The sequence below is a fragment of the Aptenodytes patagonicus genome, chromosome 2 (genome assembly GCF_965638725.1).
Source record: "Aptenodytes patagonicus chromosome 2, bAptPat1.pri.cur, whole genome shotgun sequence".
NCBI lineage: Eukaryota > Metazoa > Chordata > Aves > Sphenisciformes > Spheniscidae > Aptenodytes > Aptenodytes patagonicus.
In genome coordinates, this window is record NC_134950.1 from 80,884,059 (window position 1) to 80,907,619 (window position 23,561).

At 40.6% G+C, this 23,561-nt stretch overlaps 1 protein-coding gene across 8 annotated transcripts in view; it reads right to left on the minus strand.

The window, feature by feature from the left end:
* SEMA5A (semaphorin 5A) overlaps positions 1-23,561 on the minus strand; it is a 365,023-nt gene that overhangs the window by 255,508 nt on the left and 85,954 nt on the right. For all 8 annotated transcript variants that reach the window (XM_076330319.1, XM_076330320.1, XM_076330321.1 and 5 more), the window contains exon 2: positions 17,682-17,777. The gene's annotated coding sequence lies outside the window, so the exon portion shown is untranslated. The remainder of the gene's footprint in view (positions 1-17,681; positions 17,778-23,561) is intronic.

The window sequence follows — 23,561 nt, forward strand, 5'->3', positions numbered from 1 at the left end:
TGGTTCTGATGCTGGCTTAATCCCTACCCGTTTGCCAAGACTGATGACAAGGTTGCATACTGCAGATTCTAATGCTGAAGACCCCTTTCTACTAAAATCTAGACACCAATCAACGATGTAATGGTTTTCATTCAGTACCAGAATAAAGTTGAAGTTTCAACTCCCTGATTTTTTGAAACTTCCAATAACCAGACACTTATTTTATAAGTACAGAATATTCACAGTGTCAATATCATTTTAGATCCAACCCAATTCCTTTAGCTTTATCATAACAAACATCCCAAGTAGTAACAACCTATTGCTGTGACCCAAAAAACTTTCACCACTAGCAGCTTTACTGAGTCCCACAAGCTTGCTTGCTGATAGCACACAGTTATGAGACATCACTGCCTTTCCGGAGGGGAAGACTGGAGATTTGAGACAACTCCATAATGGCAGAACTGTCGTTCTGCTAATTAATGGAGCGATTCAGGAAAAAATAATCAGCAATATTGACTTCTAATACATTTGATCTCACTGAACTGCAGTGTGCTGTTTAATGAGGTGGAAACTTTCTATTTCTATGAAATAAACATCCTAAACACATGAAACAAAGGGCTGTTAATTAAAAGATACTCCACAGTTAGACCAGTGTGTTTTAAAAGCTATGCTCAGAAAGCAGAATGGGTAGTAAACATTGCTCCCTAACATTACTGTAGCACCAGCCATCATAAGATGAACTGCTCTTCTCCTACCACTTTATTTTGCTGCCTTTAGAAGCCTTCCAGCTAAGACCTGGACACATCTAATCCTCATTAATTTAAACTAAAATAAATAGATCAAAGACATAATACATCTGAGCGGTACATAAATTTAATAGTCAATTTTAGCTTCTCTGCTAAATTCACTTATGTTTCAGAAAAAAAGGAGGGGGAAGCTTCTAGGCAGTTAAATTCATATTCCTACCTTTCTAAGCAGTATATCTTATGATGTCATGTTCCAATATGAATCTGTCCCTATAAATTGCTTGTGGCTCACAGCAGGCAGGATCTGCTCATAGAAATTCTGTGCACTCACGTATATAGGAGCATAAAGCGCCTGTTCCAATGTTTTGGTAGTTCATTTTCTGCAAGGGTGGCATTTCAAGCATTATGCGCTATTCTTATCCAAATTCAACCAGTTTATGTAGGTTATATCATAGCTAATGGATATTACTAACTTACAGATCATACAAGTACATTACTAACAGCTAGTTCTAATTCAGGTTTCTGTAAGATTATGTATGTGTATTTAGGAAGCAAAATGAAGGACAGATACCACATCACAGACTCTCAAAAGCTGTTTTTCTTGCACACAGTACAGCAGCAGGTATTCCAACACCTAGGAACATGGTACTTTCACATTAAAGAAATACAAACTTTATTTCTTTTAATTTTAAAAGTCTCAGAAATACCCATAAATGTGTGAATATAATGGACAGAAATTAAACAAGAATAAAATTAAACATTTGTACTGGAATCTCAGCCTTCTCTGTCTCCCTGGCTGTAAATGAAGCTCCATGGTCTTTATGTAACCGGGCTACTATATCCCAGCCAAGTTTCAAAAAACAGCTCTACCCAGGACACAACAAAAAGAGAATCCTGTTTCTCCAGAAAGAAAGAAAAGGACCGGTACTCTTCATCCAGGTACTATATCTGTACGTATTTATGGATGCCATGGATTCCATTACAAAAAGGATATTGACTTTCACGGGACTAATCCTGGTATTAATAAGGACTGAGATGTAAATGTTGACAGGTCTGATGTCTTGTATCCTGCAGGTGTCAAGAGGATTTCTCCACACCTATCCCCTGTGTGCAGAAGTCAGTAACAGAAGCAAAGATTCCTTCACAACAATACCTTTCCGCAGCCTCTAAATCCAAACAGCATCCTCTGGAAAGACAGGCTACTCACATGCCATAGTTGCTCTCTGACATAGTTGTTTACATGTACAGTCATGCTGTGGGAGAATTTTGGGGCCAAAGAATTTCTTCCTACTTAGCTGAACTCCTACTCTTGCTGCATGCATCTCACATGGTAAAAATGGAGGCAGGAAACACTCCTTTCTCTCAATCAGAATATCCAAAGACAAGGTTGGACTCTGAAGGAGAGACAAAGAAGGATGTGAATGCACTTCTCATAATATAAAGAGAAAAACAGTAACAGTTTAAGTTTCTCTCTACCTCAACCTCTACCTGTTTAAATGCATTGTGCTATTTTATTAATTGAAGTGTATTAATTATTTTAGATGCATTAATTTAAATGTATTAAATACATTGTGGGGAACTGCAAGTAGAAGCTTACTTGCAACTACTCAGAGGAGAGTCTTCAGAGACCCTAATCAGACAAGAGAACAGTAAATCAAGGTAGCAGATGGAAACCTCATTGCAAGTTCTCGCATGAGAAAAGGACAAGCTTTAAGTCAGCTGAGCAACTGGGAGGAACAGGAACTCACTACCCACTTCATTACACTACAGTTATGCACAGGAGGAGAAAGAAAAAGGAGTCTGAAGACTGCACCTACTACGCTGCTAGAGTAAAAAAAAAAAAAAAAACACGAACCACAAAAACAAAAAAACCCAACCAAACAAAAAACCAAAACACACAAACAAAAAACCAACACCTCCCCCAAGAACCAAAAAACCCACACACTCCTGCCCCCCCAAAAAACCAGAAAACCCCAACAAACAAAACACACCTTCAACATGTACCCACAGCATAAACAGACGAACAGACAACTTAGAAAAGCCTTCAAAACCAAATCCTTTTCCACAGAATTTGCAGGGGCTGGATTGCTCCCTCCTGCGCATCCTTGAGTAAGGACCGCCACACAAGTTCCACCTCTGCCTGAGATACTGGCCGTAAGAGCGAGCCTGTGGAGGCAGCACCTGAACTCCGTACCCACACAGCTCTGAAACGCTGCAACTGAGAGTCAGAAGTCTTGATGCAGGCAAAGGAGTCTTTCCTGAAATGGGCCCTTCTCCTTACTGAAAGTGCAACTACTGTGCCAAGAAGTCATAGCCTGGAGCGTAAAAGCCAAGAGAACCCTAAACATGAAAAGTTTAGGCTAGTTCCCTTGATTTCTGTATAATCTCCATATGCAAATCTCTCTCAACAATGAAATATAATGGTCATCAAAACTCTTCGAAACATATCCATAATAGTGACACTGACCGTCTTTCTAATTATTGCTATACATTCGGGAACCAGCACATTGACCTATATTATTTGTATAGTTTTTCTAGCACAGATCTTTAATCAGACTTCTGACAAATTGCATTTTTGAAGTCTGTAAAACAATCTGAGGATGCGAAAAGAAAACAAAAGCAGAATTAGAAAATGTAATATATTTCAGTATATTATTTTATTTCTATATGTAAAGGGGTTTGTGTACTTATTCTCTCCCTCATTCACTTTTCTTTGATCTAGCTTGCCTAGAAGAAATATAAAGATGAATGAAGCCCATTAGGTAAAGGTATTATTTTTTACAAACGTAGTAATTAGTTTCTCCATCAACAGTATTTGATGAGGAAAAAAAAAAGCAATTCAAGATTTTCTATTTTAGCTGAGCCAACAAAACATACCTATTGCTAAAAAGAAAAAGTGTGAACAGCTAAGCATGCAAGGCATGTAACTGCTACTGCTAGGTCCAAGCAGATTCATTTAGAGACTATTCCCTCCAGGCACTGAAGTCATATATTTAAAATAAAATAATCAGGATGTCAATATTTCTAGATCAGTTAAAATACACCGTGTTGGAAGTACAATTTACCTCTGAATTATAAACTACATTTTCTTTTGTTTGATTAAAGTAAGCTGCTGTATAAAAAAGAGAGTTGTCACACTACCTGCAGCTGTCCAGCAGCAAAGATGCTTTCAAATAATTATCTTTGCTGATTCTGTAAGTGTCAGTTTAACTGCACTTTCAGTGAATGATGAAGTGAACTTATGTAAAGATGAGTTTACAAAGAGCAGAGTTTTGTTAACTCTGGTTAAAAGATGCCTGTTTCAGGACTGGTTCTGGGTACATGCATCCACAAGCAGGTCTGGGGTTTCTTTACATGCACACCAGTGTCTATTCCTGCAGATGCTGCTCATGTAATTTGCTGTGGGAGACTCATTCCACTTCCCCTGGGTGCTTTGCTCCACTCCTTGGTTTGCAAAACAGTGAAAGTTTGATAAAAATTTACTCATGCTAACTAACTGCTCCGGAAAACATGCAACTTTGTGCACAAGCAAAAACCTGAGTGAAACAGACTATACATTTTATGGGTTCATCAGAACAGAATTATGAGTCCAAAGAAAGATGTTGTCCCGTATTGCTACTATACACACTTTAAAATAGTAATAATTATTTCATCTTTGGTCATGTCAATTTTATTAAAAATACCTATTTTGTCTACTACTGTACTGTACTGCTAGTGGCACCTTTTTACAATTTATTAAATGAATAGAACATTTGCTTGCTGCTGCAAGTGATGAGCAGACAGGGAGAATTGTTTCCTCTTTAGCAAAAAAAGCCCACGCTGTTGTGTATTGCTAGTAAGCATATGGACAAATCAGGAAAAAGGGTATCAGCAGTCATATGGTCATAAAACTGGAATACATGAACACCCCTATGATGTAGCTCAGTGCCCTTTTCTGTAATAGCTCTTGATTTTTTAAAGCCAAACTCCTCATATTCATACAAATCATTTGAGAGGAAGATTGCTAGAGAAAGGAATATGTAAAAAAGGCCCTGTCATCACACCTACCAAAAAATCTAGCTAAATTCTCAGGCAATGTGTACGCTCTTAATTCCCAGTCCTGGCAACACCACTAGTGACAAGCCCTGGAGCCCAGAAGGAAAAAGGGATGGAGGTGGGGGGAGGGCGGCATCAAGAGGGCTGCGTCAGTCTGAAATAACAGTGCTCTGCTCTCCTCCAGTGAAAAATGTGACTGTTGTGCGTCAAAGACATTCACATTTCACTTTTTTCACAAATGTACTGTCCCTTTTTTTTAAGTCATCCTTCTCCTAATAATATATAGATACAAGGTGAATAAATATCAAAACCCATTTAAAACTTGTTTCAAAAAAAACCAACCAGTTGTTTTTACTATAGTGATTAATTCTGTTCCCCTGTCAAATGCACAAATAAAAGCTATACCTCTTTATAATATAATTACTTTGAAATACATCCCTTACTCGGTATAGCTTTAGAAAAACAATTTGTGTATCATTCAGATACACAATTAGATTAGAGCAATAGCTCAAAGATCACCTCATTAAACATCGAGATGAGACTGGAGGCTATAGACCTTCTTCAGTAAAATAATCCAGCCGTACACTATCATGTCTCATCACTGGACCCAGCAATGCAGACTGTTTGCTATGCAGCAGAGCAGCATATTCTAATTTGTATTCTCATAAAGCGAGAGTCAGCTTCAATTAACAAACTGATTACCGAGTTCCTTCAACTGTTTTTTTAATATTGCCATTCATTTCTGCAGTGGCATGAATTTTAGGATCTGCAAGAGGCAGTCACCCATCAGCTGTCATTGACTAACGCAGTCAAAAATCAATCCTTAAATTCATAGTGACATTCTGCCAAGAGTCTGCTAATATCTGTAGCTGATGGTGACAACTATAAAAGAAGAATCTGTCATCAAATCTACTTCTCCAGCACTGCTCAAAGAGCTGCAATACTTGTGATTTCCGCAAAGGAAGCACTGCTTCAAGAACAGTGGCCTGAGTGAAGCAAGAAGTTTGTAATAATGCCTCAGATCTCATTTATCACGTCGTGGGCATGTCTGCCTCATCAGTGGGGCACACCGCCAGTGGACCACAGCTTCCTCGAGCAAGCACCAGCCAACGCAGCAAGTCCACACAGAAGAGCACCACAAGAAGCTTAGAGGTAAGAATAATGGCAGTCAAATCAGCGCAGCCTAGGCCCAAGTTCCAGCAAAATCTCAGCTCTTTTTTTCAAATCCCTTTTTCTCTTAGCTATCCTTTAGCTCCTCGGCCTTTTTGGTATCCTCCCAAGCCCCAGATTCCCATGTCTAGTGTCCTTCCCCTCACAGCTGGTCTCCTGGTCCAGTCACCAGAGCACCTTCCCCCATGCATTGCTTGGGACACCCACTGAACTGTGATCCTCAGTCTGACCATCAGAAGTCAGCCTGAGGTGGCGGAAGGAGGGATTCTCCTCCTCAGACAGACTATAAAGCCAGCACAGTTTTTCCTTTACAAAGTAACTTCAATGGAAAAACAAAATGGTAATGATTGTTTGCAAATGAAGGTCTGAAAAGTGGAGAAAGTTGGAAGGAAAATCAGAGGAAGTTTAACAGCCAAAGGAAAGGCATGAAGTGAGAGAAAATGAGCCAGGAGAGAGCAGAAGTGTCAGCTAGTGCAGGAAAAGGAAATGGAGAGGGAAGAAATGCAGCAATTCAGGGATCTACACACACATCCCTGCATTTGATCTTCTCCTTTCTCTCTACACCACACTTGCCTGCTCCTTTTCCAGTTGGTACTTTTATTGGCAAACCAAACACATTTTCTTAGGGCCCAAAAGATGGTCAACACCATCAACATGGCATACAACACACACTGTTCTGTAGTATAGAAGCATAGAATCATAGAATCATTAAGGTTGGAAAAGACCTCTGAGATCATTGAGTCCAACCATCGACCCAACACCACCATGCCCACTAAACCATGTCCCTAAGCGCCTCATCTACACGTCTTTTAAATACTTCCAGGGATGGGGACTCAACCACTTCCCTGGGCAGCTTCTTCCAATGTTTCACCACTCTTTCAGTAAAGACATTTTTCCTCACGTCCAATCTAAACCTCCCCTGGCGCAACTTGAGGCTGTTTCCTCTCGTCCTATTGCTAGTTACTTGGGAGAAGAGACTGACACCCACCTCGCTACAACCTCCTTTCAGGGAGTTGTAGAGAGCGATGAGGTCTCCCCTCAGCCTCCTTTTCTCCAGGCTAAACAACCCCAGTTCCCTCAGCTGCTCCTCAGAAGACTTGTTCTCCAGACCCCTCACCAGCCTCGTTGCCCTTCTCTGGACACGCTCCAGCACCTCAACGTCCTTCTTGTAGTGAGGGGCCCAAAACTGAACACAGTATTCGAGGTGCGGCCTCACCAGGGCCGAGTACAGGGGCACGATCACTTCCCTACTCCTGCTGGCCACACTATTTCTGATACAGGCCAGGATGCCATTGGCCTTCTTGGCCGCCTGGGCACACTGCCGGCTCATGTTCAGCCGGCTGTCGACCAGCACCCCCAGGTCCTTCTCTGCTGGGCAGCTTTCCAGCCACTCTTCCCCAAGCCTGTAGTGCTGCATGGGGTTGTTGTGGCCGAAGTGCAGGACCCGGCACTTGGCCTTGTTGAATCTCATACAGTTGGCCTCTGTAAAGTAAAAATGTACTTAATAATAATATACTCTGTAAAGTAAAAATATACTTTCAGGTGTTGTGAGTAATAGCAGTTCAGTAGACAGTCCTTACCACAGGATTCTGTTGATTTTAAAAAATGATACAGCTTCAAAATGGGGTTGGGCAGATCCTCAGAAAAAGGATCCACTGATGGTTATGAAATACCTAGACACTCCCATTTTGCAGTCTGAAATTCAGGAACTTCCTGAGCCCGATACTGCAACAGGAAAAGTCCCACTAGCTGCTTGCTGGGGTCTTACTCTCTTCCCTGAGACATGTGCTGTTTGCTCCTGACAGAGACCAGATGCTGGTCTGGATGCACCTCTGACCAAGCACAGCCATTCATTCCCATGTTCTGCAAAGATCTGAGCTCTGCACCGCACAACATTCATAAGTTGTATTTTATTCACTTGCATTGCCATACACTACATACAAGTCTGTATTTATGAGTTATTCATAAAACCTAGTGAAAAGTGAAGATACATATCTGACTGTAAGACAAGGAAAATCCACTGCACAGTTTTTTACAAAGCACGTACTACAGTACATGAGTTGTGACCACAAAGAGAAACAGCATCCAGAATAGCCAGTCAATGGCATTTTTTCTTTGATATTCCCTCACCCATCTAGTAGGAAGCCCTATGGTTTGGAAAGACACCTGTCTCCTGGTTATAGCTGAATCAGCAAAGACCTCAATCTCAACAGAATCATGTAGTCATTAACTGGACCTTCCTTATAAACTGTCAAAAAACATGACATAAATTACATTTCAGAGTTTCTTTCAATTTATGCAGTGATGCTGTTAGCGGTCCTTACAAATATGCTTTCCAAATATCCCTGGCACGCTCTTGAGAGATAAAATATAACATAAAAAGCTGTGGACAACAATTTTTAAAGCAACATGTACTTTCAGAGACCTAGCAATGTTGCCCCTGAATGAAGATGCTATACTACATATTTCTACACCTCAGTAAATGAAAATTATTTGTGAAAAATCTTATTTACCCATTAAAGCTGAATATAACAAAAGTATGCTAGTGTGGTGGGTTGACCCTGACTGGATGCCAGGTGCCCACCAAAGCCACTCTATCACTCCCCCTCCACAGCTGGACAGGGGAGAGAAAATATAACGAAGGGCTCGTGGGTTGAGTAAGGACATGGAGATCACTCACCAATTACTGTCACGGGCAAAACAGACTCGACTTGGGGAAATTAGTTTAATTTATTACGAATCAGAGTAGGGTAATAAGAAATAAAACTAAAGCTTAAAACACCTCTCCCTCACCCCTCCCTTCTTCCTGGGCTCAACTTCACTCCCCATTTCTCTACCTCCTCCCCCTCTGAGCGGTGCAGGGGGATGGGAAATGGGGGTTGCTGTCAGTGCATCACACGTTGTCTCTGCCGCTCCTTCCTCTTCAGGGGGAGGACTCCTCACACTCTTCCCCTGCTCCAGCGTGGGGTCCCTCCCACAGGAGACAGTCCTCCATGAACTTCTCCAATGTGAGTCCTTCCCACGGGCTGCAGTTCTTCACAAACTGCTCCAGTGTGGGTCCTTTCCATGGGTGCAGTCCTTCAGGAACAGACTGCTCCAGCGTGGGTCCCCCACGGGGTCACAAGTCCTGCCAGCAAACCTGTTCCAGCGTGGGCTTCTCTCTCCACGGGTCACAGGTTCTGCCAGGAGCCTGCTCCAGCACAGGCTTCCCACAGGGACACAGCCTCCTTCGGGCATCCACCTACTCCGGCATGGGGTCCTCCACGGGCTGCAGGTGGATATCTGCTCCACCGTGGACCTCCATGGGCTGCAGGGGGACAGCCTGCCTCACCATGGTCTTCACCATGGGCTGCGGGGGAATCTCTGCTCCAGTGCCTGGAGCACCTCCTCCCCCTCCTTCTTCACTGACCTTGGTGTCTGCAGAGTTGTTTCTCTCACATATTCTCATTCCTCTCTCCGGCTCCAGTTGCTGTTGCGCAGTTCCCCCCTGCCCGCTTTTTAAATGTGTTATCCCAGAGGTGCTACCACCGTCGCTGATGGGCTCGGCCTTGGCCAGTGGCAGGTCCGTCTTGGAGCCGGCTGGCATTGGCTCTATCGGACATGGGGGAAGCTTCTAGCAGCTTCTCACAGAAGCCACCCCTGTAGCCTCCCCACTTTGCCATGCAAACCCAATACAGCTATTCCACCTCACTGAACAGGGATTAGTAAGAAAAACAATGAACAGACAATTAAAGTATTTTTAACACTTATTTTCATCATATTTGTTAGCAAATGCAGCCTCAGTTTATGGCATTGTTTTCTCCTTTGTTTTAAGCTACAAAATTATTTTGATTTTACAAAACTAATTACATATATTTTTAGAAGGGCAAAAAAATGTTTCCGTCTAGAGGGGAACTACTGCAATGATAACATTTCTTGAACAGCCTTCAAACTCTGTTCTTCCCTAGCTTAACTGTTAACCTACTTTTTGTAGTCTTCTGCTAAAAAAGCATCTGTACTCCCTGTATAATTCTGTAAGGGGCTCACAGAAAAAGTGAATTTTGAAATTTCACCACTGGGAATTAGGAATCTATGCGGGACCAGAGTCACAACTACAAGTAAAGCTGTAACTATTACTCTGCATTAACAATGTACTGAAACTTCACTATATATAAAACAAAAAGTACTCTTAAATTACAAAAGCTCAGGCTTTGAAAGCTGGCCACGTATCTTGCCTTCTACCATGACCTCTACCCAAATTCAGGTATGATGCAGGATAGGAGAAGGAGAAGATGCCCTAGTTTAGGATGCTTTTCATCTTTTTCTTTTCCCTTCACATTATTACAAACTGCCTTGTACTGGAAACTATATTTTTTAAAAAAAAGCAGGTTTAAAAACATGACTTGATTGAACAAAAGGCAGTAGCTCAGGACTGGGAGGACATCCATGCAACAGAGCAGCAGACTATGCACTGAGAAAACCATCGGAAAAAATTTAGCTGGGAAGAGGAAAGTTTTATCAGCTGGTGGGAGAATGAATAAGATGAAGGTTAGAGTTGGATGAAAAATTTGTGTAAAATCTTGAAGATGTATAAAAAGTAGTCTTGAGTGAAGGCAAGGTTAATGGAAGTAGGTAAAAAAGAGGTAATATGAGAGTAATGCAAGTTTAGCTGCTGCATTCTATATTAATTGGGAAGAGGGGACACAGAGATTGCAGTCATACATGTTGAATAATTAAGACAGAAGATCATCACATCACAGATTATCACTGTAGTCATCTATCTAGGACATACTTTTTTGTATTTGTAAATTGTACAGGAAAACATGCCCAAATTTGTACATGGATGTAAGAGAAACCAGAAGGAAGACAGTAAAACAGCAACTTCAAATAGCTGGGTTTTAAAAAAAATTATATTCGACTGAAAACAGTTCTCTACCATTTTGTATGTCACTATACAAAAGTACTTGATAGTACTTGGGATTTAGCTTTCATAAGGACTTAATATAATACATTTTTAAACGTGAATCGCCAATCTAAAGGACAAAACCATACTGCTAAAACAAAACTATTAGTGGTTATTCTGCACATTAATACTAGGCAAACTTCCAAAACAAAGATTATATTTAAGTAGTTACTATTTAAAAGAACTGCTGGATGAGCTCCAAAATGTCATGAAATGACTACTGTGACAGCCTTCTTCAGTTAAATAATACAGGCAAATTTGTCCTTCTCGTGGTGGGTTCAGTCCTGCAGTTCTTTGGTACAGTTTTAAAGGGCAGTGGTTATTAAACACATTTCAGCAAATGCACGGTGGTCACAGCTTTGACAACCAAAATACAGTGGAGAAGAATACACTTTTGTACGTCAAATCCACTCACCCCCGCGCCCCCATTTGTAAATGCATTTCAGACCCCCACCTCCTCTCAACTCCTAGCCAATTACCAGCTTTTGATTGGCTTCTTCCCATCAATAACCAACATAGCCTCTCTTTACAGCAACAGCTTAAGCAACAGCAAGGTTTAGCAGACTGATATGAAGGTAAAGGGAGAGGCGAGGCAGCTCAGAGCTCCCATCCCACATCACTGCCATGGAACACTTCTGCTCACCACCTATTTACTTATACGTAGCTTTTCTATCAAGGTAAGCGCTCAGAACACCCACTTATCTCACCAAGCTTCTGGATTCTTCCTTCAGTTCTTGGATAAGCAATAGAGAGAGAATCCTACAGAGAACACTTGGGTGGACAGAACCATCCAATGTCTCTGCACTGGTTATACAAAATATCTAGGGTAAGCAGGCTACTATCTCACTTTCCTTGCTCTTTAACATTACCACTGCAAAGATGATGATTTAGATTTTTTTATACAGCAGCAAAAGTTTTCCCGCACACTTACAAAGATTTAATACACAAATGAAAGCGCTGCTTAACGTTCCTTCTAACTCCATGATTAACTCCCACGATTATAGGCAATAGGGCTCAAAGGGGACACACCGATCCACATGACACTCTTCTATACTAGATTTTGCATTTAGATCTCTGATTCAGCTGTGAACTGCAACAGAAAAATCACACAACTCCCTTCTGTGCCACATTCAGTTGTGTTAATATCCAGATAATTCAGAGATATCACACAAACATGCCTTTTTTTAATTAGGAACATTCACTGTGTGGCTAACCATGCTGTCTTTTGAGGATGTCCATCAGAAACATAGGAAACCCTGACAAAGCTATCAGAATCCTGCAATAAGAAGTCTGAAGGGAAAATCATGGCTTCTGTTAGATCTTTCTGAAAGTTCGTCTACCTTTTGTTAGTTTTTCACTAAATCCTGAATCCAGATACAGATATTTTACACCTTTGGTGAAAGATCAAGTTCATAAATCCTCTCCCAAAATAAACCAGGTAAAATTAAAAATAATGGAAGGCGCAAAGATTTTCAAAGACCATTCTACAGATAAAAAATCCAATCTATCAGAGTCTTCAAAAACAAAAGGCAAAGTTCAAAATGAATACAATGCTTACACTTAAAACCCCATGTATTCACATACAAAGGTTTCACACATATGAGGAACATCCCTACACATGCCTGAACTTCCTGTCAATACAAACTTGCTTATTTTTTGCTAGATCCTAAGATTTGGCATGACAAAAAAAAAAAAGAAATATCCTTCTAAAGAGAATAAATCATAGCTGTATTTTCTTCCCCTAACATCATTGTTAAAAATTTAAGTTCTATTTTTAAGTCTGTTTAAAAGTAGTAAAACTTTACACAACAGAAGTCATGTACTATCTGGTGGAATGCACCCAATGAAGCTGCCAAACAACGAATAAGGAGATGTCAAATAACCTAAGGTTAAATGAGGAATGGCTTTTGACATATTTGTTTCAATACACAAAAGCCTCTTATGGGTTTCCTTCAGAGCATACATTGTGCTGCTCTGTGTATTTGTGTCTCAAAAAAAATAAAATAAATATCTGTTTTTTCCAAGTCTGAAGTATCCTCTTAAAAAGTTATTTTAACTTATTTACATTTCCATGTTTTACCTAATTGTTAATGATGATGCTCTTTTTAATGATTTCCATTTAAGGGCTTTCAGGAAAAAATCTATTCTGTAAGGTTATTTCACAAACTAACAATGTTGTGAAAATCCAATTTGTTTGGTGACATCTTTCCCAATGTATTCTCAGTGGCTGACAGTTTCCATCAGTCAAAGACTACATGAAGTGTCACTGATGTCTCCATCATATCCAAAACCACTTCAGACTTCTGTAGCTTTGTAGCCATCATTTTTCATTTATCACTTTGGAATCTTATAAGCATACAGTATGTATGCACAGATTAGATAAATTGAAACATATCTTAGACTCCTCCTTTTGAGGAATCTAAGATTCAGACAGCAAATGTGTCAAAGTCACCTTGAGCTCATAAATAGAAACATGCAGGATGATTACGTCTTCCCTTGGATTTTTCTAAAAGTAAAGGCAGTGTTTCAGCTTTCTTAGGCTGTTTTGCTTGCATCCAATTTTTTCTAGTACCCCCACAGGTTCTTAAAGAGAAACTTCCTGACCATCCCTACATTTTATACCTTACAGTACACTCACGGGTGTCACAGCAATAGCCTATGGAAAACCTCCCTCCCTACTGCACCAGCTCTCCAGCACACCATCAGGCAAAGCTGGATGACCTGCAGTCAGAATATCCTTAGCTAGCATTGCCTGAGACCACCAAAATCTATACCCGAAAGCCATGCAGTATGGCCTGCACCCCTTTTTGCACTACTTTCTGTACATCTTCATACCCTCACATACTGCGTTCCTCAAAAAACCAAATGCACACATAGCACAGGCAGGGATCCCTTTCCTGGGATAAACAAATAACCACAACACCAACACACTGACACGCCACAGCTGAATGTTACACACTTTGCTGGGAAGACCACATGCCCACTTAGACAACAGCCCATAGCAATAAGCAAAGGCATTCCCCCGGGTACACCAGTATAGCCTCCACTTCACTTTGCTGGCCTGCCCCTTCATCTTCTCCCGTACCAAGTCTACGTCCCCGTTCCAACACCACACCCTAAGCCCATCATGTAGGTTATGTAGCAGAGTCATGACATGTACCACATGTAAGTAAATAAGAAAGCTAGGAAAGTCGTAGCCAAGATGCTGCGAGTGGTTGTGGAATAGCCCATTCCTTCTTGATGTGTCCCAAGACAGGTGACCAGCTATCCCACTGCATGAACGCTGCCTTCCACTATGCCCTAAGGAAGGGTGGAGCTCAGAGTAAGGGAATACAAATCAAGGCGTGTTGACACATCTGCCCTAAGCTTTCCAGTCACTGTAGACCTTAGTGCCTCTCTTTTCTGAGGCAACCAAAATCCTCTTTGATCAGCAGGAGAGGGTATTCATTTAAATACATAGAAAATGCTAAAACGCTACCTTTCCTCTCCTGTGTTTGTTTTTATTTCTTTTCTCAGCCTGTCAGTGGTACTAAGTATGCTCTTACTTCCTATAATCTCCACCTCTTCTGCTCTTCTGTAATCCCTTTGCAGTTAAATTCCTTCTCCTTTATTTATGAACTCTCTGCTTTAATGTCATTTGCATATTACTACAGAAAGACATGTTGTTAAATCTACTTCCAAAACAACACTCCAAGCAAAAAGCTCTAGAAGGAATACCAAGGAAAATGGCCATTAAAAAAAACAAAAACCATAAAACCCTTGTAAATGGCCTCTGTCAATGACACAAGGGAAAACATAAGTACAATAAAATGTCTTACAAATAAAAGTTCAACTAAAACCTGCCCTTTGGCTGCAAGTGTGGTGTTGAAAAATTATTAAGTCAGAGCATAAGTGTCAGTTTACGTAGCAGTGGTGCAACGAGATACAAGCATCATGGTATGAGAAAGGTCTATGGAATGGAATTGTTGGAATTCAAAATAAAGAGCCCAGAAGGAAAACGCTGAGAATGCAAGGCCTTTCCACTGGGAGCCTTGTGTAACAATGAAATGCAGAATTTGACCTAGAAAGGGGCAAAAAGGAAAAGAAACTGGACACAAAAAGCACCAAACAAACCAAGAAACTTGCTGATATTGCACGCATCTGGCCAAGTAAAAAACTGGCAATTTACATCAGCATTAGGAAATGCATAACTCAAGAAGACAGATTTAAAATGTGCATGATACTCAACTTGTAAGAGTAACAACAAACTTTCTAGCATGGCGTGCTTGCTATGCTTTACCTCAGCATGCTCCACCCCAAAGAGAGGATGGGGCTTGCACGCTACTGAGAGTCCCAAATGCATAGTTTGGATACAGCAACGGATTCCCTCCATGCTTTCATACCTGGCCAACTCTCTCTTCTGTTACATACCACTTCACCATGATGTTGATGGGACAATCACAGAGTGATCTAGCAGAAAATCTGTATTGCTAAAGTCACCATGATGCATTCTGGTTTTTAAATTGTTAACTCTTTGAAGTTAACATTTTGAAGATCACATTTTATCATGTATTAGTTCAATCACTATAGCCCTATCAATTTCTACAACTAATAATATAACTATAGATAAACACATCTCTTTTACATGGGCAATCCAGTGCAGAGTTCATAGTTCTTTGCTTTTTAAAGACACAAACCTGTATTTATACTGTAATAAACATATCATATAGAAAGATACTGAAAACACAAATTGAAACATGACGCTCCCATTGTGCAAAATCTTCGCAAGCCTTCAGTGCTCTGTAAAGGATAAATAACTGAAGCAGAGGTCATCTCAGCAGGTTAATCATGAGTCCTACTGCCAAGATACAGAGTTTGCTCCAGCTAGGCTGTGCTATCTAGTCCATGGATAAACTGGGATTTCAATTTCCAGGGCTGTCAATCTTGCATGTTTTCCAGCACTGGATTCCACCATATTTTATAAAGATACAACCTGAAGCTGAGTGAAAAATAATTCAAACTGCTTGCAGTGGTGTTGCAGAAAGGGCTTCCAGAGCGAGCACATTACACACACTACATTAATGCACACACCGCAAGTTCAAAAATCTGTATCACACGGTGGAAAAAAACAAAACTACACAAAACCTGGATCAACAGAGGCAGCTCAAAGGGTCTCAACACAGTGCCTTTTCTACAAATTCTTTTGACAATTTCAACAATCAAGACAAGAGAAAGCAACCCATGAGACTTCAGGCAATTGAGAGATATCTGGAATACTTAAAGGCAGCATCTCTGTTGCAAAAAGTGTGACCTGGGGGAGGGCAGTTGTGCTGGTGGGGGGAAGTTGAACCTTATTCCCAACCAGATTTTTAAGCAAAAAAAAAAAAAAAAAAAGAAAAAAAGAGGAGATTAAAATTATAAATCAAAGACCATTTAGTCTCACACCAGGTCTTAAAACCCTGCTTCTAGATACCATTAATTTCAGAGATATAACAACAGGCTTTAATGGGAAAAGGCTCATTCTCTGTAGCAAGAAACAAAGGGTCTTTCCATTAGACACGATGACCTCATCCATCCCTCTCTGATCCTCCTTCACCTCATATGCAGAGTCAAGCACAGCACAATTCATCACTTCAGTACAAAGCTGTTTGCAGCTCAGTGGTCCGCAGTTACGTTACATACCAGCCACAGAGCTTCTGAAAGAGAATGAAGCTCCTTCATTCCACTCTGAAATTGCTATTGCTGCTTTGAAGAAACGCAGGTTCCTTTTAACAAACAGTATCTCCATCATATTTATCCAATGTCCTTTCTAAAACAGCCACTAATCTAATTTTCTTAATTAATCAACTCAGTTTAAACAAGAGGCCTATACGTTTCTAGGCTCCCCGATTCCACATGAATGCTTTCTAAAACATGGCCTAAAATTAGACATCTTCAAGTTCTCAGCTGCTGAGACACTTTAAAGCCACAGCCTGCAGCTGGTCTATTTCACTCTTCCGTTCCTTAAAAACTTGGGTAAGCTACATCTGGACCTGTTAAATTGGGAACATGCAATTTGTTCCACAATCTCTCCTACAAATGCTTCCAGCTGAGAAAGGCAAACTCATAAGCCTCCCATAAAAAGGGTTCCAAAACAGGAACCACCCCACGCTTTTCAGTGGTGAGCACATACACACAAGAATTATTTAGTTTTCTGCCTTGGCTTTATCTCAGATCATTCATTTCATAATGTCATTATGCGCAGGCCCCACAGACTCTTCAACTAGCTTCCTGCTACTGGTGTGGTTGAAAAAAGCATTTATGAATTTTATGTTTAGCCTGATAGGGGGATTTTTTGGTCCTATTTTCCTTCTTTGGACGCAGCCACAGCTTTTTTTAGATGTTCGCTTGCTTTTAATAGTCTCCTCTACCTTGTCATTTAGCTATACGGGCTTCCTTTTCCTAAGTCTTTTTTAGACTGATGGTAAGCATTTGTGTGGAGCCTCCAAAACAGCATCCTGAAATAGTGTCTCTGCCACCTACAAACATGTTACTTTTACAGTTGCCCTTTCAGCCTTTCTTTAAAAAGACATCCCCATTTTTACATAGTTTCCCTTTATGAAGTTGAGCATAATTTAAGAGAGGGGAGAAGAAAGGAGAATTGCAGGTTGTTTTTCCTGCATTCCTCCCATTTCCATTTCTTGCATTTCCTTAGCTTAGGGAGGAGAGAAAGGCAGAATACCTGTAACGGTCTACAAAGCCTTCTCGCAAGTCTTTTTCCAGACAGCATCTTACAATCTCTCCATGACATCACCGTCTACCCACTGAACAAAATACAGTCTCTTACCTACCTTTTAGTCACCATCCCTCTGTAATCATCTACTGCCTCTGTTCAGTGTTCGTGCAGAGCCTAGCACAGTGGGGTCCTGGGTCTACCTTGTAGGCTCCTAGGAGATAAGGAAACATAAAAGAGAAATAATAGGTATTGAAGAGACCACTCATCAGCAATTCTCAGACATTTATAGCAGTCATAAAACATCTGTCTTTCCAGACAATAAATTAGAAACGTAAGACACTGAACTACACAGTGTGAACAAGAACCAAACAGAAAGAGACAGAAAAAAATAATTCTTTAAAATAACTGGCAGCTTGGGATGAGAATTAGAAAAGAGAAGCACTTGTCACAGAATTAACAAAATCCATGGGACATATGAATTTGAGAAAAATCCTCACTGTAAAAATCTCCTTTGGTTCCTGAACCACCACTAAAATTAAACATGCCTAAAACATGGGCTGAAATCTGGCCCCAAGTGAAATCCATGACAAAATTCAGGTAGGCAAAACTTTAGTGTTCTTTCATCTTTCCATAAAACAGAAAGTTCAAGAGAAAAACGCAGTTACTATCTAACGTCTCGAAACAATACAAAATACATTTTCAAGAAAAAGAGAGCATCATTAAGAACACTTCAAGATGTTAACCCATTTTGTAGGAACGACAAAGACAATGCAAACATTCAAAAAATTATCTTGCTTTTTTCTTTATTGAAACAAAGAAGGTACTGCTAATCAATCAAGTGCTATCTTTACTTGAAACAGTGAGACAGGAATCACATAGCAGTTTCCTGCTCTCAACACCTCAACAAAAAGGTACTTCACTTCAGAAGTAAAAAACAATAGTCCATCCAATTTAAGCATTCGTTTCTTTGATTGAGAATGTCTATGGCACAGAACAAATACACTAGCAATCAACAGTTCACCCTTGAACCTAATCAGAGGCATGAGTCAAAAAGGAGTCATTGTTCCACTGTTTACTCACTTATATAAAGTGACTGTACTAGATGACTGGAAGTGCTTGCGATTTTTTTCCAGTGCTTTTCTGACCTATGAAAGTCTCAGGAAATCTGCCATAAGCAGTACTGTGTAAAAATGTTTTATAACAAGGAAACATCATAAGAGCAGGAAGAACTCTCCAGGTTAGACAACAAAGATCCAGATTTATGTTCACCATGTCAAAATTTCTCACAAACTCCCTGCTCCCTATCAGCAAGTACTTCAGATTTTTATCATTTACATTCTAAATTAAGAATTTATATCATATGCACACATATACACACCCCTCCACAAAATTCAGCGATGTCAAACTCTGCTGTAGAAGCTGCCAAGAGCAGTTTTAGATAGTGTTCTCCATGGCATAGCAATCAACCGAAGCTGAAGGATGCAAGGTCATTTTGAATTTCATAGTCCAAAGTGGTAGGTGAAGCTTATATTGTTGAGAAGACATTTCATCACCTTTTCTTTGCCTCCCACTTTTCAGAAAGGCAAGGACAAATTTAAATCTTGGAAGAGGACCAAGTTCTGCTTTTTATATTACTATGTACCAGAGAATACTTGAACACCTCAGCGCAACTACCCGCCACCCGTGCACATTGATGACAAAGTACTCTGAGACATCCAGTCTGTCAAGTAATTAATTATAACTGTTACCATGCAGTAAGTTCTACAGACAACTACAAGCAACCCATCTCTAAGATGCAGTGTGCTAGTGATTTATGTATGCACTCACTACACCAGAATGAACAGCTGAATTATTATGCTTTGAAACATTACAAAGAAGGCTGTATGCCTCAATTTTTCTAAACAAAACAGATAGTACTAGCACTTTCTATATGCACTTCAACCCACCCACTGTCCCCTCATCACTCATTTCACAATTCATATTTCTACATAAACATCTCAGATTTTATTTTAGCAAAATAAAAGCTTTAGCAAATTTATTTTTATTCTAATCTTAAGAATTACCTAGACAAAACTGCAAAGCAGAGTCTGAATCCGCCCTACTGACTTAGGGAAAACACGACACACACGAAACAAACTCTTAAAGTTTGGATTTCTATAGATTCACGTCTTGCTTATCTTATACCTCTTAATATGGCAACCCTGCGGTTCCTGTGACTGTGGCGGCACTCTCATCGGGCACAATACAGTATATGCTATAAGTAGGATAACACCAGAAATTAGCCTGAGTATTCATTTAGTTAAGCTAAAGTTAGGCTAACGCAGCCTACACAGCCCACACCAAACCCATCTTATAGAAATTGTAAATTAAGCCACCAAAATCAGAAGACTGACTGGAAAAAACACATCAATTTTTTTTATTTGGGGGTATATAACCATGTTTTAGTTTATTTTTGCTTTGGTTTAGCATCATTTGCTAAAGCAAAAAGGCTACAGTGGCTGTGCTCCCTGCCTCTGTCTCCTACCCTTCCCTTTCAAAATTACTTCTGAAACTGATGACCGGTTTCAATCTAACACAAAAACTTTCATGAAAATGGCCAGGCAAAACAAGAGACAAACTCATTTTCCAAATCGCTGTTTTTCCCTACTCTCAGTGACAAACACAGGCACACAAGAGGGGAATTCAGCCATGGTACATTTTATTTGCCCAGAAGCACATTAAAAGAACAGGGGGAAAAAACCTTCTGCAAATGGATAAAAATATACACAGGTGTAACACTAGTGGAAGTTTTCTGGAAATCTTCACTAGATTTAATGATAAACGCATAGGAGTGCCGTTTCCCACTGCTGTTAGAATATGGTACTGAAGTCATTGGTATGACCAAACAGTATGATTAAATCTGGTGGGGGCATGGAGGAGAGCGCACATGCAGTTAACAGCCTTCGCTGTCATATGGATACAGGCACAACACTCACATCTGCCTAGTATATTTGGAAAGATATTTGGCTACATACTGAATTGAGCAAAGAAATAGTCGTAGCATGTCTAGACGCTGTGGCTCATCTGCATGCTGAGACTTCCCACTTCTGTTGTAGCTGCATGGCACTGCTCAGGCAGCGCGCCACAGCAGCAACCTTGCCTCACCCAGTCAGCTGGGAGCTTGCCCAGGCACCCAGGATTTTCATACAATACCTAATGGCAACCATTGCTCACCTCGCAAGCAAAAAAGGACACTGAGAGGGATAAGAATACACCTGCTCCACACCACTCCAACAGCCAGCCTTGGCTTTTGCTCCACGGAGATCACAATCTGAGTTAGGCAAGCTGCTCCAAGCTACTTCTGCTGATGTTGGTGGGGCTGAAGTAGAAGTGTCAGGAGCGCCAGGGAGATGGGGTTTTTCCCCACTCAGTGCTCTCACCGTCTACACACAGGAGAACCGAGCACATATAAGTAAACTTTATGTACTGCTTAAAATACAGTTGAAAAAATTACTTGCTTTTGTTGCTATCTGGCAGCAGGAGAGAAAATCATGTCAAAACTGAAAGTGTACTAAAATTGAGAGGGAGGGAGGGGAAAAAAAAAATTTAAAAAAAGATACAAATAGCCTCCCTCCTCTTCCCTTCCTCCAAAAAACGCCTGCGTTATGCAAATATATCCCACTTTCAGGGATGAATCAAGGATGAATGGTTAGAACAGCTGCTATATACAACCTTGTGCTCCTTCTACAAAAACTAACATTTCTCGTTATAATGTACGCTAGCTAATATTACTACTTATCTCTCTCTTTTCATGCTGAAGAGGTCCTCACATAAGGAAAGAGATCTCATTAAATCCAGCTTATTTGCTGGACTAAAGAAGAGATGTGGAAAGACGGCAATTATTAAGCTAAATCTAGGCATAAGAAACATGAAAGAAAGAAGAATACCCTTCTTATAAAGCCGCATTTTGTTTATATGCTTTCAAATAACAATATCGAGTAAAGTAAAACCAAAACAAAATAAATGTAGGAATTCTTAGGGAAAAAAGTAGAACAAAAGAAAAATCAACAATGTCCTTGAGCATGTCCCAGACACCACTGTTTGAGACCACAGAAGCAGCCCACACAAACGCATCCCAAACAGACAGACACACGCTGCAGAGCAGAAGGTCAATGTATGGAGCACTACACCCGCTCCCCTGCTCCTTCACATGCAGGGCTGGGAAATGTCCAGGTGTTCACAGATGTGTCTTCTGGTTCAACTCAGAAATCACATCTGGACAAAACAGGAGCAGTACAAGGACTCCCTTAAGCTTCAGCATTGTTCTTGCCTTGCTGAACACAAGCTCCAAGTCATGAAGAACCGTGGACTTCCACACACATGTACACACGCTCCCACATGCCAACCACATAAGCAATAGATCTGACTCATCCAGAGTTTGTCAGGCTTACTTCATAGGCATGGTAAATCCAACATAATCAGAACACAAGACACTCACGGCCCATATGACGATCATCTTTGGGGAAAAGAAGAAGAGTCCCATAAAGTAGACTCATTGCGTTTGCTGTAACACACGCCAATGCTCAGGAATATGAGCCCTGGTGATATTCTGCATATTGATAGCTATACTACTGGTCATGGTACCTTTTTTCCAGGTTTTCTGAAACAGAAGGTCTTGACAAAGAAAATTAGATTCATGAATTACCCACAGCTTTAACTCTGTTTACAGTATCACTTTATTCTTCACTAGGCCAAAATAAGAATAAATGTAGAGACTGGAGTGCCAGAACGGGAAATGTATTGCTGACAGGAAAGCATAGATCAGAATATGTGAAGTTACCAGTCAGACGGAGTTCTCTGGCTGAAAATTATAAAACAGAATGACATAACATTTATTTGGTTTTGCAGGGATTTGACTAATAATAGTTCATTAAAAGCCGCTGAACTTGCGCTACTTACTTGCTTTAACTCCATCTAGGTCAAAGTGACAGGACATGTTAGTGTAAATTTAACCTTTTAACTAACCACCACAGATTTATAGTCCAAAAGCAGCACTTACTTCTTGCCAAAAACCACCATGATTCCCAAAATAGTAATTTTTAAAGTATAATACATCATTAAGACTGCTAACAGAATGAACAGTATTACCCAGTTTGAAATGGTAGAGATGGAGAACAGTAATAAAGGAGAAATTATTGTGGTCTTGCTCCCACTGCAGTAATGTTTTTTATGAAGACTTCACAGAGCAGGGAAAACATGGCCTTTATCCAATTTTCTGCAAATTACACAACTGAGTATTTTTATTTAAAGTAAATCAGTTCTGATACAACTCTGATCTCCTCGAGTTTGACAGCAAAACTTCTTCTGAAAATATTTATTCTTGAGCATGACATGATTTATCCTTGTGCTTTTCTGGTCTTTAACTGGTCTATAGGACATTTCAAGTGCTCTGTTGCCACTGATATTTGCTGTCTACATATCTCCAAACTCTTACATGGTTTCCTGAACCTGAAGCTCATTGGACTGATGTCCCGGTTTCAGCTGGGATAGAGTTAATTTCCTTCCTAGTAGCTGGTACAGTGCTGTGTTTTGGATTTAGGATGAGAATAACGTTGGTAACACACCGATGTTTTAGTTGTTGCTAAGCAGTGCTTACACTGGTCAAGGACTTAGTCAAGGACTAGTCAAGACTTGAGGTCCCGGGCGACTGGAGGCTTGCCAATGTGATGCCCATCTACAAGAAGGGCCGGAAGGAGGATCCGGGGAACTACAGGCCTGTCAGCCTGACCTCGGTGCCAGGGAAGATTATGGAGCGGTTCATCCTGAGGGCGCTCACAAGGCATGAGCGGGACAACCAGGGGATCAGGCCCAGCCAGCATGGGTTCATGAAAGGCAGGTCCTGCTTGACCAACCTGATCTCCTTCTATGACCAGGTGACCCGCCTAGTGGATGAGGGAAAGGCTGTGGATGTGGTCTACCTGGACTTCAGCAAGGCCTTTGACACTGTCTCCCACAG